Genomic DNA, 11,985 nt, shown 5'->3' on the forward strand with positions numbered 1-11,985 from the left:
TTCCAACATTAATTTTTCCGGATCTGGTATTACCATATCGGACCCGTAATAAGGTTAGAACCAACTGATCCGACCTGTTTGCAACCAGCTTCTTGCTTCATAAGAAGGGAAATAAAATGGGCATCCGAGTCCCATTAGCCAATATCCGATTAGTCGGGTTTGATATTGTCTATGTCCGACCCGAATCCTTTTACATCTCTAGGTGCTCGTTGACACCCCTAGGTGATCCTAACACCCCCTAAGGGTCAAACTTGATAGCTGGATTTGTGGGGTAGTGCAGTCCTGGATCACACTTACGCCTGGCTTGCCTAGCAAGAATTTTTTCTTTAGGAGTGATTTTTTCAGAAGTTTGGATGATGGTAAGATTTTCTTTTTGTAAGAACGTCAGTTTTCAAATTTCATTTTAGTGATAAGATTTCCTTTCTGTTGCTTTAGGCATTCCTTGAACTTCAAGGCCAGATGATAGAGACAACAGGAAAATTAGAGCAGGTGAGCAGAAGTGCGTTGCTTGTGTAAGTTTCTTATTTGCTGTTGCTTCTTGAGCTATGAACTATTGAACACTTTTTTCTTTGGCTGTCTAACTTATTGTGTGTTCATTTGCCAAGTCAATAGTATTTGAGCTGAAATATATAACCACTTTGTCGTCATATCATCTGGTGACTTACAAATGAGTTGATTAAAGTTATTTTATTGCTTATATTTCAGGTACAGATGCAAATGCACAGCAAAGAAACAGAAAAAGCGTGCTTTCCTAACACTAGAGGAGCTGCATCAACTATCTGATGATACACATACTTACAAATCCATCGGTATGAGTTAATATTCTTTGTTTGTGGATCTTACTGAAAGCTGACATGTAATGCCTTGTTTTTTTATTTTTTGGTTGTGATTAAAGAGTCTTCGATGATTTCTTTTTTAGATTACTTCAGTTTTGTAATTTTCTCAGGGTTGGTTTTAGTCTTTTAGAAGTTTGTGTCATTGTTGCTCTCTGTTTATGAGTTTCAATAGTCTACCCTGAACCAACTTTTACATATTGTGGAGACATGGTGATTCAGCTGTCTGCCACACAATGGAACTACTTCATTGAATCATGAAAGTTGAGAATGGTTTGCACACAAAGTGCCACGATAGATATGCATAGATTTTACTGGTCAACAAAGACTGCAAATCTATTCTTGTTTAGCATGGCAGTTGGTTTGTGTGTGCATGCACATATATATGTATGTGTGGGTGTCTTTCTGTGCGTATCTTATGGATTAAAGATATTCTGTTATGTGGTATGGTTACAACACATGGTTTGTGGTTCTCAGGTGTATTCACCAGTACAACTAAGACATGTTTGGTGGAATTTCTTTATGCCTATTAGGAAGCACTTTAGCATTGCATGTAGCATTTTGTTCATGGGAGCATACAGAGTTCTTGAAATGCTTTCCTCGTGATGCTCTCCCTTGATGGAACTATAAGTTGATTCCTTTGTGGAATTGATAATCTTTCATGTGCATGAAATTCTGTTTGCATTTGATGTTTCACGTGTTCAGATTTGTTTTGGAGGCAAAATCTGCCATAATAAAAGAGCAAAAGCAGAAGATGAAGGATGGTGAAGCCGCTCTAGCCTCATTACAGGTATAATTACATATTACTCAGGTGGTCTTAGGTCATTGATTTTTCAACCCTGCTCTCCTAAATTCCTGTCAATCAGCCATGGAATCCTGAGATGTATTCTCAGTTCTTTATATTTGCTACTGGTTTTGCTTTCAAGCAGACTTCAAAGGAGTACATAGAGAAACAAACTTCAGAGGTGGAGAACAACTTATGAGAATTGCTGGCACAAGATGCTGGTCTGGCTCGTCAGATAATGTCAATGACTGTATAAGTTTGTCTTTAACATTTTGCATATTTTCTATTGTCTATTGTGCCCTTGGGAAATTTGCTCATTTTCTTGGTCAGTCAGTAGGGATTCCTTGTGAAATTTTGCCAACAGCTCTTCCTTTCCACTGCACTGCTACCATCCTTTTGAAAGAGAATGTTATTGCTCGATTCAGGATACCCTGGCTGGAGTTTGATGATAATGTTTGGTCCTTTATTGTTGTACTGAAAACAAACATCTTATTTGCATCTCTTTCCCACTGCCCCTCTCCTGTTTCCCTCTTTCTGTTTCCTTGATTGTTTCCCATGTAACAGTAATTGCAAACTTGCCTGAGCCATGACTTGAAATTTCATGATGACTTGGTAGCCCCAGTCATGATCCAACAAATAAGCATCTTGGCTAGGCCATGAGTTTTGTCACTTTTTTTTTTACTCGGAGAAACCGCCCCAGACGCAGAGACCTAACCACGTTGGCTCAGCCTACCGTACTCCGAGGGCTTACCCCTCAACCCCAGGGAGTCACCAAGCTTCGGCTTATGCAGGGGTGACACCCATGGGATTTGAACCTAAACTGCCCCTCAAACGGTCTAGGCCCCATCCCACTAAGCCATGAATTTTGTCACTTGTTAAAAGAATTCACTTGCTGCCCTATTTTTTATTTTTATTTTCATACCTTTTTTGATAGGCTTTTTATTTTCATACTTGGGGCACGTTTGCTCGGCCCTAAATGAGAATCTTTCACAATCGTAAGAGAACGATTTCCATTTGTCCCATTTCTCACGTTCCAGCAAACATAAGAGATGGAATCCTTCACATGCTTCCAAATCACATTAGGGGCCGTTTTACTCAAGTAATTCAAAAACACTGCACCTGTGATTTCGAATCGCATGAGATGCAAGCAAAAATGCCCTAAATATCAGAAAAGAAAATTAGCATGAATTAGAAATACTACTGTATCAAACTGATCCACTTGATTATTTGAAGTGTTAAGCCTAAGCTGAAGAGCTGAAGTTCTTGAACAGGTACTTTTCCTTGGTTTTATTCAATGTTGAGAAAGAGACTGCTATTTGCAATCCAAACCTGCAAATCATTTTACCAAGGCAACACGTGTGTTGAGAAAGAGACTGCTATTTTTTTGTGCCTTCTGCTTGCCTAACGAGCTTTGAAAAGATAGCTTTTATTTTTTCTAAAATCAAACCATACCTACCTACATGCTTGATTTTGTGGGAATCGACTTTTGGATTGTCATTCTAACACAAAGTTAGGTTTTTATAAGATTAAAAAATCAACGTTTTACAATTAAAAAAATATTCAATGCTTACAAAATCATGTTTTTTCTCAAAAAAACATGATCCAAGTGTGATTTTCTAGCAAATCAATCATGCAAAACACATCTATATGGTCAGATTTTTTAAAAACAACCTAAAAACCACTATCTAAGTTGGGTAGGCACAAAAAAGCATCATACACCTATATATATATATATATATATATATATATATATAGAGAGAGAGAGAGAGAGAGAGAGAGAGAGAGAGAGAGAGAGAGAGAGAGAGCCGAAGGAAGATCAACATTATCACTCATGAAGATCAACAAAATGTTGAACCTATGAACCGAACAAAATAGAAAACAAAACTAAAATATAGAAAAACAAAAGCTAAAGAAAAAGAAACTACAGACAGCTAGCAACAAACAACAAAGCCAAGGTCAACCAGGATCCGCTGGATTAGAAGAAACCACCGATGAGTGAAAGACGGAAGGAGAGGTCTCTAATATGCATACGTAGAATCACATATACATCAACCAGGATTTTATGGACAAGATTATTAAGGATGACCGAAATTTGACGGAAAGTAGCATCATTGCATGCCATCCAAACAAACCACCAAGTAGTAAGCAACCATGTCTTCCATATCAGTCTCCACCGCTTGCATTGTCTAATTTCAATAGGGCTCAAGAGCAAAAGACTCCTCTTTGACATTCCTGGTCATTGGATCTAAATGAGATCCAACGGCCAGAAAAAGGGGAATTAAATGCTCATTTTCGTGCCCATTTAGAACCCTAAATGTCTTCTCTGCTTTCCCTCTCCCTCTCCATGTACATCGCTCTTCTTTGCGGTTAGGGCCCTCTGCTTTCTCGCTCTCTCTCTTTCTGTTATTGCTCCCTTGAATTGCTCTTTGTTTGCTGTATTTTGTTGGTCATCGGAGCCATGGGTTTTGCTATGGCAGAGGAGGTCACGACGTCATTGGCCCCTCTATCACGGCCATCTCTAGTGGTGGGTTAGTCGAGCGTCGCCCCTTCCAGTAGAATGTCACCGTGATCATCAACATCCTCATGATCAAGATACTCTTCTCCATCACTTTTCTGATCCTTCTCTATCGGGCACCAGAAGGAGGCCTGTCGGTGACAGGGGAAGCCGCTTGTTTTTTGAGCCTTTTGTTTTCTGCACATTCTGTAAGTTAGGGTTCCGCTTGATTGGGGGGTTGGTGGTGGTGCTTCTTCCCATTGTGGATGGCTAGAATTTGGCTACTCTGGACAGTTATTTGGTATATATACATCGAGGTATGTGTCGAATGTGGTTTCACTACAAGAAAAATGCTAATTAGCAACGGCAATTTGCAATGAATTTTTTTCATCGTAAATTTGTGACGGATTAGCGAGAGAAAACTATTTGTCGCTAACATTCGAAATATTTGCAAAATTAGCGACGAAAATATTTCTGTCGCTAAATCCGTCGCTAATTAGAGATGGATTTAGCGACAATATTTTGTTGCCGCCAAAACACTACAAAAATGCTAATTAGCGACAAAATTAGCGAGAGAATTTTTCCATCGCTAATTAGCAACAGATTAGGGACAAAATTAACGACGGATTAGGGACGAAAAAATTCCCCAGCTAATTCCGTCGCTAATTTTCGATTTAAACCGTCCCACCTGAGGCACGAAATTTTCCCTCCCCCCATTTAAAATTTTCCCTCCCCCTGTTCGATTTAAACTGTCCCCGTCTCCTCCTGCTTGGGCACCAACGACACCTCCATCCTCTGCGTCGTCGTCCAGCCCGACACCTCCTGCAAGTTCTCTCCCGTCAACCCTGGCTACGCCGCCTGCCTTGACCGCATAAGGAAGGACCTCATCATCGCCACCGTCGCTCGTCGGCTGCCTCATCATGGGGACCCTCGCCAACCTCCCTCTGGCCCTCGCACCCGGCATGGGCACCAATGCCTACTTCGCCTACACCGTCGTCAGGTTCCACGGCTCCGGTAACATCCCCTATAAGAGCGTCCTGGCCACGGTCTTCGTCGAGGGCCTGCTCTTCCTCCTCATCTTCGTTGTGGGCCTCCGTGCGAGGCTCGCCAAGCTCGTGCCCAGGCCCGTCTGCATCTCCTCTTCTGCAGGGATCAACCTCTTCAATGGCGTCGGCCCCCGGAGATCAACTCCCGTCCGCTGTGACTGGCTCGCTGCGGAAGAGCGTCCCGACGCCGGAACGCGCTGGTTCTATGGAAAAAAATTGCTCCCTTAGCGTCGATATTTTAAAATTTAACGACAGATTAGCGACGGATATTATCCATCGCTAATTTAAAATAGCGAAGGACTCGCGATGGATCATGTCCGTCGCAAATTAGCGATGAAAGTAGCGGCAGATAAGTTCTGGCACTACTTAGCGTCGAAAAATTCGCGATAATTTTTTTTCGTCGTTAATCCGTCGCTAAACTGTTTAGCGATGGATTAGCGTCAAATTAGCGACTAATTTAGGTCGTCGCTAATCCACAGGTTTCTTGTAGTGTTTCTTTTCCAAATTGAGTTTTGTGGTTCCTCCTTTTTCTTCTTTAGTCTTGAGTTTGAGGACTCGTTGTTGGTTTGTGTTTATTGGTTTAATCAAATCAGGATCATGTTTTCTCTATGATGTTTTCTTCCTATGGTGAAGATGGCGTTGATTTTGGTGTTCCTTATGTAATTGGTATCATTTTGTTTATACTTGTGCATGATATGTGGCTTCTGCTCCCACACTGCCTCCGACATTTTTGCTGCATTTAGTTGGCTGTTTGGCCATGATAAAAATGGAAGAAATTGGTCATTCTAACGGTTACCTATATCTCAAAGTATAAAAGTAGTAGCAGGGAACTCTTTAAATTTCTGTTGTTTGTCAGACAAATAGATGGTTTAGTTTGAATCTTAAAACATCTGGGATGGAATTAAGATTTTGCTTTTGCAGTCTACAAGTTCAATAAAATGTAAACAACCAATTTTCAGAAGGATGGTGGTTGATACATTCATACTCACTAGAAGAAGGGGATAGTAAACCCGGAGTTGTCAAGCTCTTACAAGTAGGCCATAGATTGATTTAGAAGCATCCCACCATGTGCTCCAATCTTGCCTATCTAATCCACCTGTAGGCACTTTTCTTTCAGGGTCCCTAAGAGCAGAAAGAAATGGCATATTGAATTGATAGGTGCTATACGATTAAGTGATACAATTAAGGCCTATGTTCATGTTGATAATGCAATTTATCCAATAATTGGAATCTCAAACTACCCATGCCACCTCCCAACAATGGAAGAGAGAGAGAGAGTTCATGGGTATTACAGTAATTCATAAAATTCAACACAGTATTTTGCAACCCAACTACTCATGAATTATGGCACAATAAGACTGAGCCTTTGATTTTATGTAAGTTCTTGATTGCAACCTGCAATTTCAATTTCGTACTTTGGAATTGACTGCTTGTGAATTATGGCACATTGAGACAAACAACCTTTTGAGTATGCAAGTTCTTGGTTGCAAGTTACAATTTAGTACTTTGGAACATACTGTTCTTAATTATGACATAGTGGAGCAGAAATCTTGAGTTTATTGAAGTTACTTATCCATCTAATTCTGATAATTGGTCATCAAGCATCAATGACTAACATGGTTACATGCATACATCCAAAGCCAAGCAATTGTGTCTATTTTTAATTCACTGAGGCACATTCTTGCATAGATACATAGTGCTGCAATTCTAGACTTGGAAAATGTGTGTTCTAACTTGCACCACTTAATGGAACTCTATTTTCTTTTTGCATATTAATTCCATTATTTGATATATGAGAATAGATTTTCCATACCAAGTTCCATTGAAGCAGCAGAAAACTTTCATTCAGACTAGTGTTCTACCTTTTTGAATATTAAATTCAGCTACTAATTCCTTTTCAACATGCACCACTTAAGACTCACAATCCTCCCTATGAAAAAAATGTCGAGGAAAAGGTGATATCTTGTAATCTCTTTTTTTTTTCAAGTATTTTTTATCTCATTTTGTTCTATTATATATGTATTTTTTGTATCTTTGATTACTTTCATGTTCAATGCTTTTTAACATATATATCTGTTTTATTTCTGCTGCATTTATGGAAAGCGTCAAAATTCGTCCAAGTCCTTATTGTCATTGTGGAATTTTATCGCCTATTTGTGTATCAAAAAGCAAGGCTAACCCAAAAAATTTATTTTACGGATGTTCAAAATATGTATGTATTTATTATTTTAAACATTTAAACAAGATTATGATTTTAACTTTTTGTTTAAATGTTTCAGGGAACTGCTAACTTTTGTGGCTTCTTTCAATGATATTGTAATCCGAACAATGTGAACATAAAGCTTGAAGGGAGGGTAAAATTTTTGGTGGCCAAATTGGAGGAGACACGTAAAGAATTAGTACATGCAAATGAAGAACTTCGACAACTGCGTGAAGTAAAGGAGCATCATTGGGGTCAATTGTGCATCCATATCTCATGAAGCAGTAGTTGCTAGATTACAAAATTTGAACATAAACAATTATGTTAACTTTTATTACAATAATGAGTGATGATAATCTTACGTATTTAATTCGAGCAAATAATCTCTTGTATTGATTGTTTCATACACATGGTAAAGTTATATGATTTAGTATGTTTTTGGGTTGTTGATAAAGAAAATGGAAGAAAATTAGAATCGTATGAACATATGAAAATTTAAGATGCTCAACAAACCATGAATCACAATCCATAAGATGCAAATGGTTGGTGTGCACCTCTCAAACAAACCACAGACAATGTGTTTCGCTTATACATTTAACATGAAATTTATGAATAAATTATAGGTATAATGGAGTACATTTGTACCGCCATTGACTGCAAAATCCTAGCCACTGCTCCCCACCGACAACTGGTTTGCTTTGATCTCTCAAAAGCTGCATATAGAAAGCTTTGTGTGCAACTATATCATAAAACAAATCTTAGACACTTGTAATGTTGATGTGTTACACGTGGAGTCATGTGCAAGTAGGGCTATGACCCAGTTGAGTTGAGCCAACAAGCTTTAGGTTGCTTGTCCTTGGTTTATTTACAAAGTAGCAAGCTTCTCCTAAGCCTTGTTAGTCAAGCTTGAGATTGGTTTGCAGTTGCACCAAGCTTACCTTTATATGTTAGCAGTTAACAAAGGTATTTTTTTGAACTTCTATAGCTTTCATACAGTTACTTTCTCAACCCCTTTTAGACAATCAATGCTAAATCCTTTTGAGACAAAAGAAATCACTTGTGGACTCCTGAATCCAGAAAAATTGTTCTGAAGTCATTGGCTGTTGTTAGGCCTTGATGAAGGATCCATTCTAGGTTGCCTTGCCTTCATCCAAACGTGGTCTGTCACACCATTGACATTGAGTTGAAATGTACTACCCAATTCCATGTATTGAACAAAGAAAATGATTCAAGAAGGTTTTACTTATTGATATTTTTTTGGCATGGGAAACATAGAAACAAAGTCGGTGGTTGCAGAGAAAACATTCAGAGACTGAGATTGATGCTAATGAAGTTGACAAGAAGGATGATGAGTTCATAGCTACAGACAAACTAAAACTGTTTCATCAGAATCCATATCAGATATTGACAAGAAGGCGGATGAGTTCATAGCTAAGTTCAGAGCACAAATTAGAGTTCAAAGAATCAATAAAGATAGTGGTCATAAAACTCATAACAAAAAAATCAGAAGAATCAATTCGATTACATGACTCAAAAAACATGAAGTAAAATTCGGTGCTCCTTGGGTTATATTTAGCTGAATTCAAAAGATTTTACTGCAATCATGAAATCTTCAACAATGTTAAGAAATTTGTATGGACGGTGTCCTTGAATTGCTTCTGCTACTACAGTTTTTCTTCATTTCCTGTTGTGTCCTGTTTATGAACTTTGGTTGTATGGCCTTGCATTCTGAATGCTTATTTCACACAGCAGGCTAATATTTTTGTGTGGTGGAATGATACTGTGGATACCCTTTAATTTAATGTTATCATTTGCAACTTATGAAACTTTTGAAATTCTCATGTAGCAGACCTGCGATATTTCAAAAGAGAACTTTTGTGTAGTGGTGCACCTAACAATGCATCTTCACAGACCATTCACTGCAAGATTACCCCACAATGAAAAGGGAAAATGAAGGGATAGTACCAAAAGAGGCAAAATTTTGTTAGTCGATTAAATTATGCAAAATACGCCCGAAGTGGGCCAGTCTAAAAAGTACATTAGATGCTCAACAAACCATGACTTCTTAAATCATAGTGCATAAGATGCTCACTCCATCTCCGACCACGGTCTTATATAAGTCGCCACCCATGCAGCTGTAAGTCAACCAAAAAATGCTCACTCCATCTCCAACAAACCTCAGTCAGAGAAGAGTTCATTCTTTCTTCAAACTGCTACATAGATCCCCTATTCTTCCAATGGAGCAAGGACCACCAACTGATAAAGATCACAAGTCATCAAAGATCATAAGTAACATAATCAACAAACCAGAATTTTGAAAGTGACAGGAGGACAATCTCTTTAACTATGAAGAAACAAAGTAGTCTCTTCATGAAGAGCTTCATCAATTTGGTTCAATTTTTTTTCTGCAATCTAAACTCTTTTAGTAGACTATTTATGTGCATTCGTTTTTCCCATAAACTGAATTGCTCATTTTCCATCAAAATCACATCCATTATCCCATCAACAGAATTTTACAGAATGCTGAAAAATAATAAGTAATCTTCATTACAACCCTTTAGATAAAACAAGAAAAGATGATATACACTTTAAATATATAATATTCAAATTCACTTTGTGAACATAAACCTGCATTACAACCCTCAGAAAAACCTTATTGCATGCTCAGAGTAGCTTACTTGTAATTACAACAAAAAAAAAAACAAATTGAGAATTATTATGGATGTCTATCTTCATGCGTGTTCACCTTCATCATCTGATGCATTTGATATAAAAAAAGTTATTCAAACAAGAAAAAAAACCTACGTTCGTAAGTAAAGTTGAGAATGATTTAAAATATATGATCTATGACCTATTTTTTAAATAACAGACAATTCCTTTTATCATGTCCTGTCTCCTTGCAAATATGACATAGTCGTGGTTTACCTCTAACAACATTCGTAGAAGTGTTTCTACAAAAAAAAAATGTACAAACTATATCAATGATCATAATAACAGATAAAAATTATACCAAAATTAATTTGCATTCACATATAATAGCAAGAAATCATCATATAAACAAATAAATAACAACAATTAAATTAACAATTGATTACCCTGATTTTATGCTGAGGTTGAATCGTTGTAAATTGTGATAAGGCGAATCACAAGTAGAACATCTCTTAGCATTCTTACTTTGATGGATTCCTGATGGGATTCTTTTACCACATCCTTTAGAATGCACTGGATCACAATATCTCAAAACAATGTTATTACCAACTAAATCGTCAGTGGAATGCAACACCTTCATGCTTTCACCTTTGCTACATATGTTGTCATCATTAACACTAACATCCTCACCAGTAGCATGAGACCAAATCTTAATTTGTGTCAAGTCATTTGATGCCTTGTCCAAGATATCTAAGTAGTCATAACCTTGTTCACACTCCATTGCATCACTGATACATTTCTTTGCCTTAAAAAAAAGCACATATTTTTTCATAATTGCAGATGATTCGTTCGATACTGATGAACAACCAAATTGATGTATGGCACCATGCTTTGCATTCTTTGTCCATCTTTTGAGGATGTACTTAGAAGGTAGTTCATGAATTTGTTCCATATAAAAAATAGAAAACATGTGACAACATACAATGTCAGATGATTCTTATAAGCGATATTGACATTTTAATTCTTGCATGCTTTCCTCATATGTAATGATGTACTCTTTTTCAATAATATGAAATTTTTTCTCATCTTTCATCGCATGAGTCATTTTATACGTTTTTAACTTCATTCGCACTTTCAATCTTTGCAAAATGACTGATAACTTTCAAATATTCATCCTTTAATTTTGAAAACATTATTGGAGTGAAGACTGTTCGCAGCTGAAACTCCATTATGCTACATGTTTGAATAGGTAGATTTCCTTCTATCATTCGAAAGTCATATTTTTTTTCTTTTGTAACGACGTTTGTCCAGTGCTACATCATACCTTTATACAAACTACTGCAATGGAGTATGTACATCAACCCACTTCTTAAACAAGTTATTCATACTCTCGCTCCATTGAGATGTAGACATTCCTGTCGTAAATATATTATTGCAATTTGCTGAAGCCCATGCAACACAGTCTTCCTAAAGGTCTATAATCCACTCACTATTTCGCATATCAGGATACAAAAATATCATTTCATACCATCTAGCATCAAATTCTTCAATTGTTTTTGAATTGTAAAACCATGCATCCCAATGCATTTTAAAATCTGGATAACTTTTATACAATTTTCCCACATATCCTGGAACTTTTTGCATGATATGCCACATGCACAATCGATGCAATGTATTTGGAAATATCTATTTTATTGCTGCAAACATTGCTGGATCTGAATCAGTGATAATCGAGACTGGAGGACGGCCATGCATTGCGCACAACCATTCTTGAAAAATCCAAACAAAGCTTTCTATTTTTTTATCTACAAGTAATGCATATCCAAAGACGATCAATTGATTATGATGGTTAATTCCAGTGAATGGAGCAAATGACATTAGATAATTGTTTGTTTTATATGTTGTGCCAAATACAATTACATCTCCAAAATAATAATAATCTTCATGCGATCTAGCATCATCCCAAAAACAATTATCGA

At 37.3% G+C, this 11,985-nt stretch overlaps 1 pseudogene; it reads left to right on the forward strand.

Moving 5' to 3' along the window:
• Positions 1-353: 353 nt before the first annotated feature.
• On the forward strand, positions 354-1,873 carry LOC149851210 (prefoldin subunit 1-like; annotated as a pseudogene).
• The last annotated feature ends 10,112 nt before the right edge of the window (positions 1,874-11,985 follow it).

This window comes from Nuphar pumila, chromosome 1, assembly GCF_984573655.1.
Source record: "Nuphar pumila chromosome 1, dmNupPumi1.hap1.1, whole genome shotgun sequence".
Lineage (NCBI taxonomy): Eukaryota > Viridiplantae > Streptophyta > Magnoliopsida > Nymphaeales > Nymphaeaceae > Nuphar > Nuphar pumila.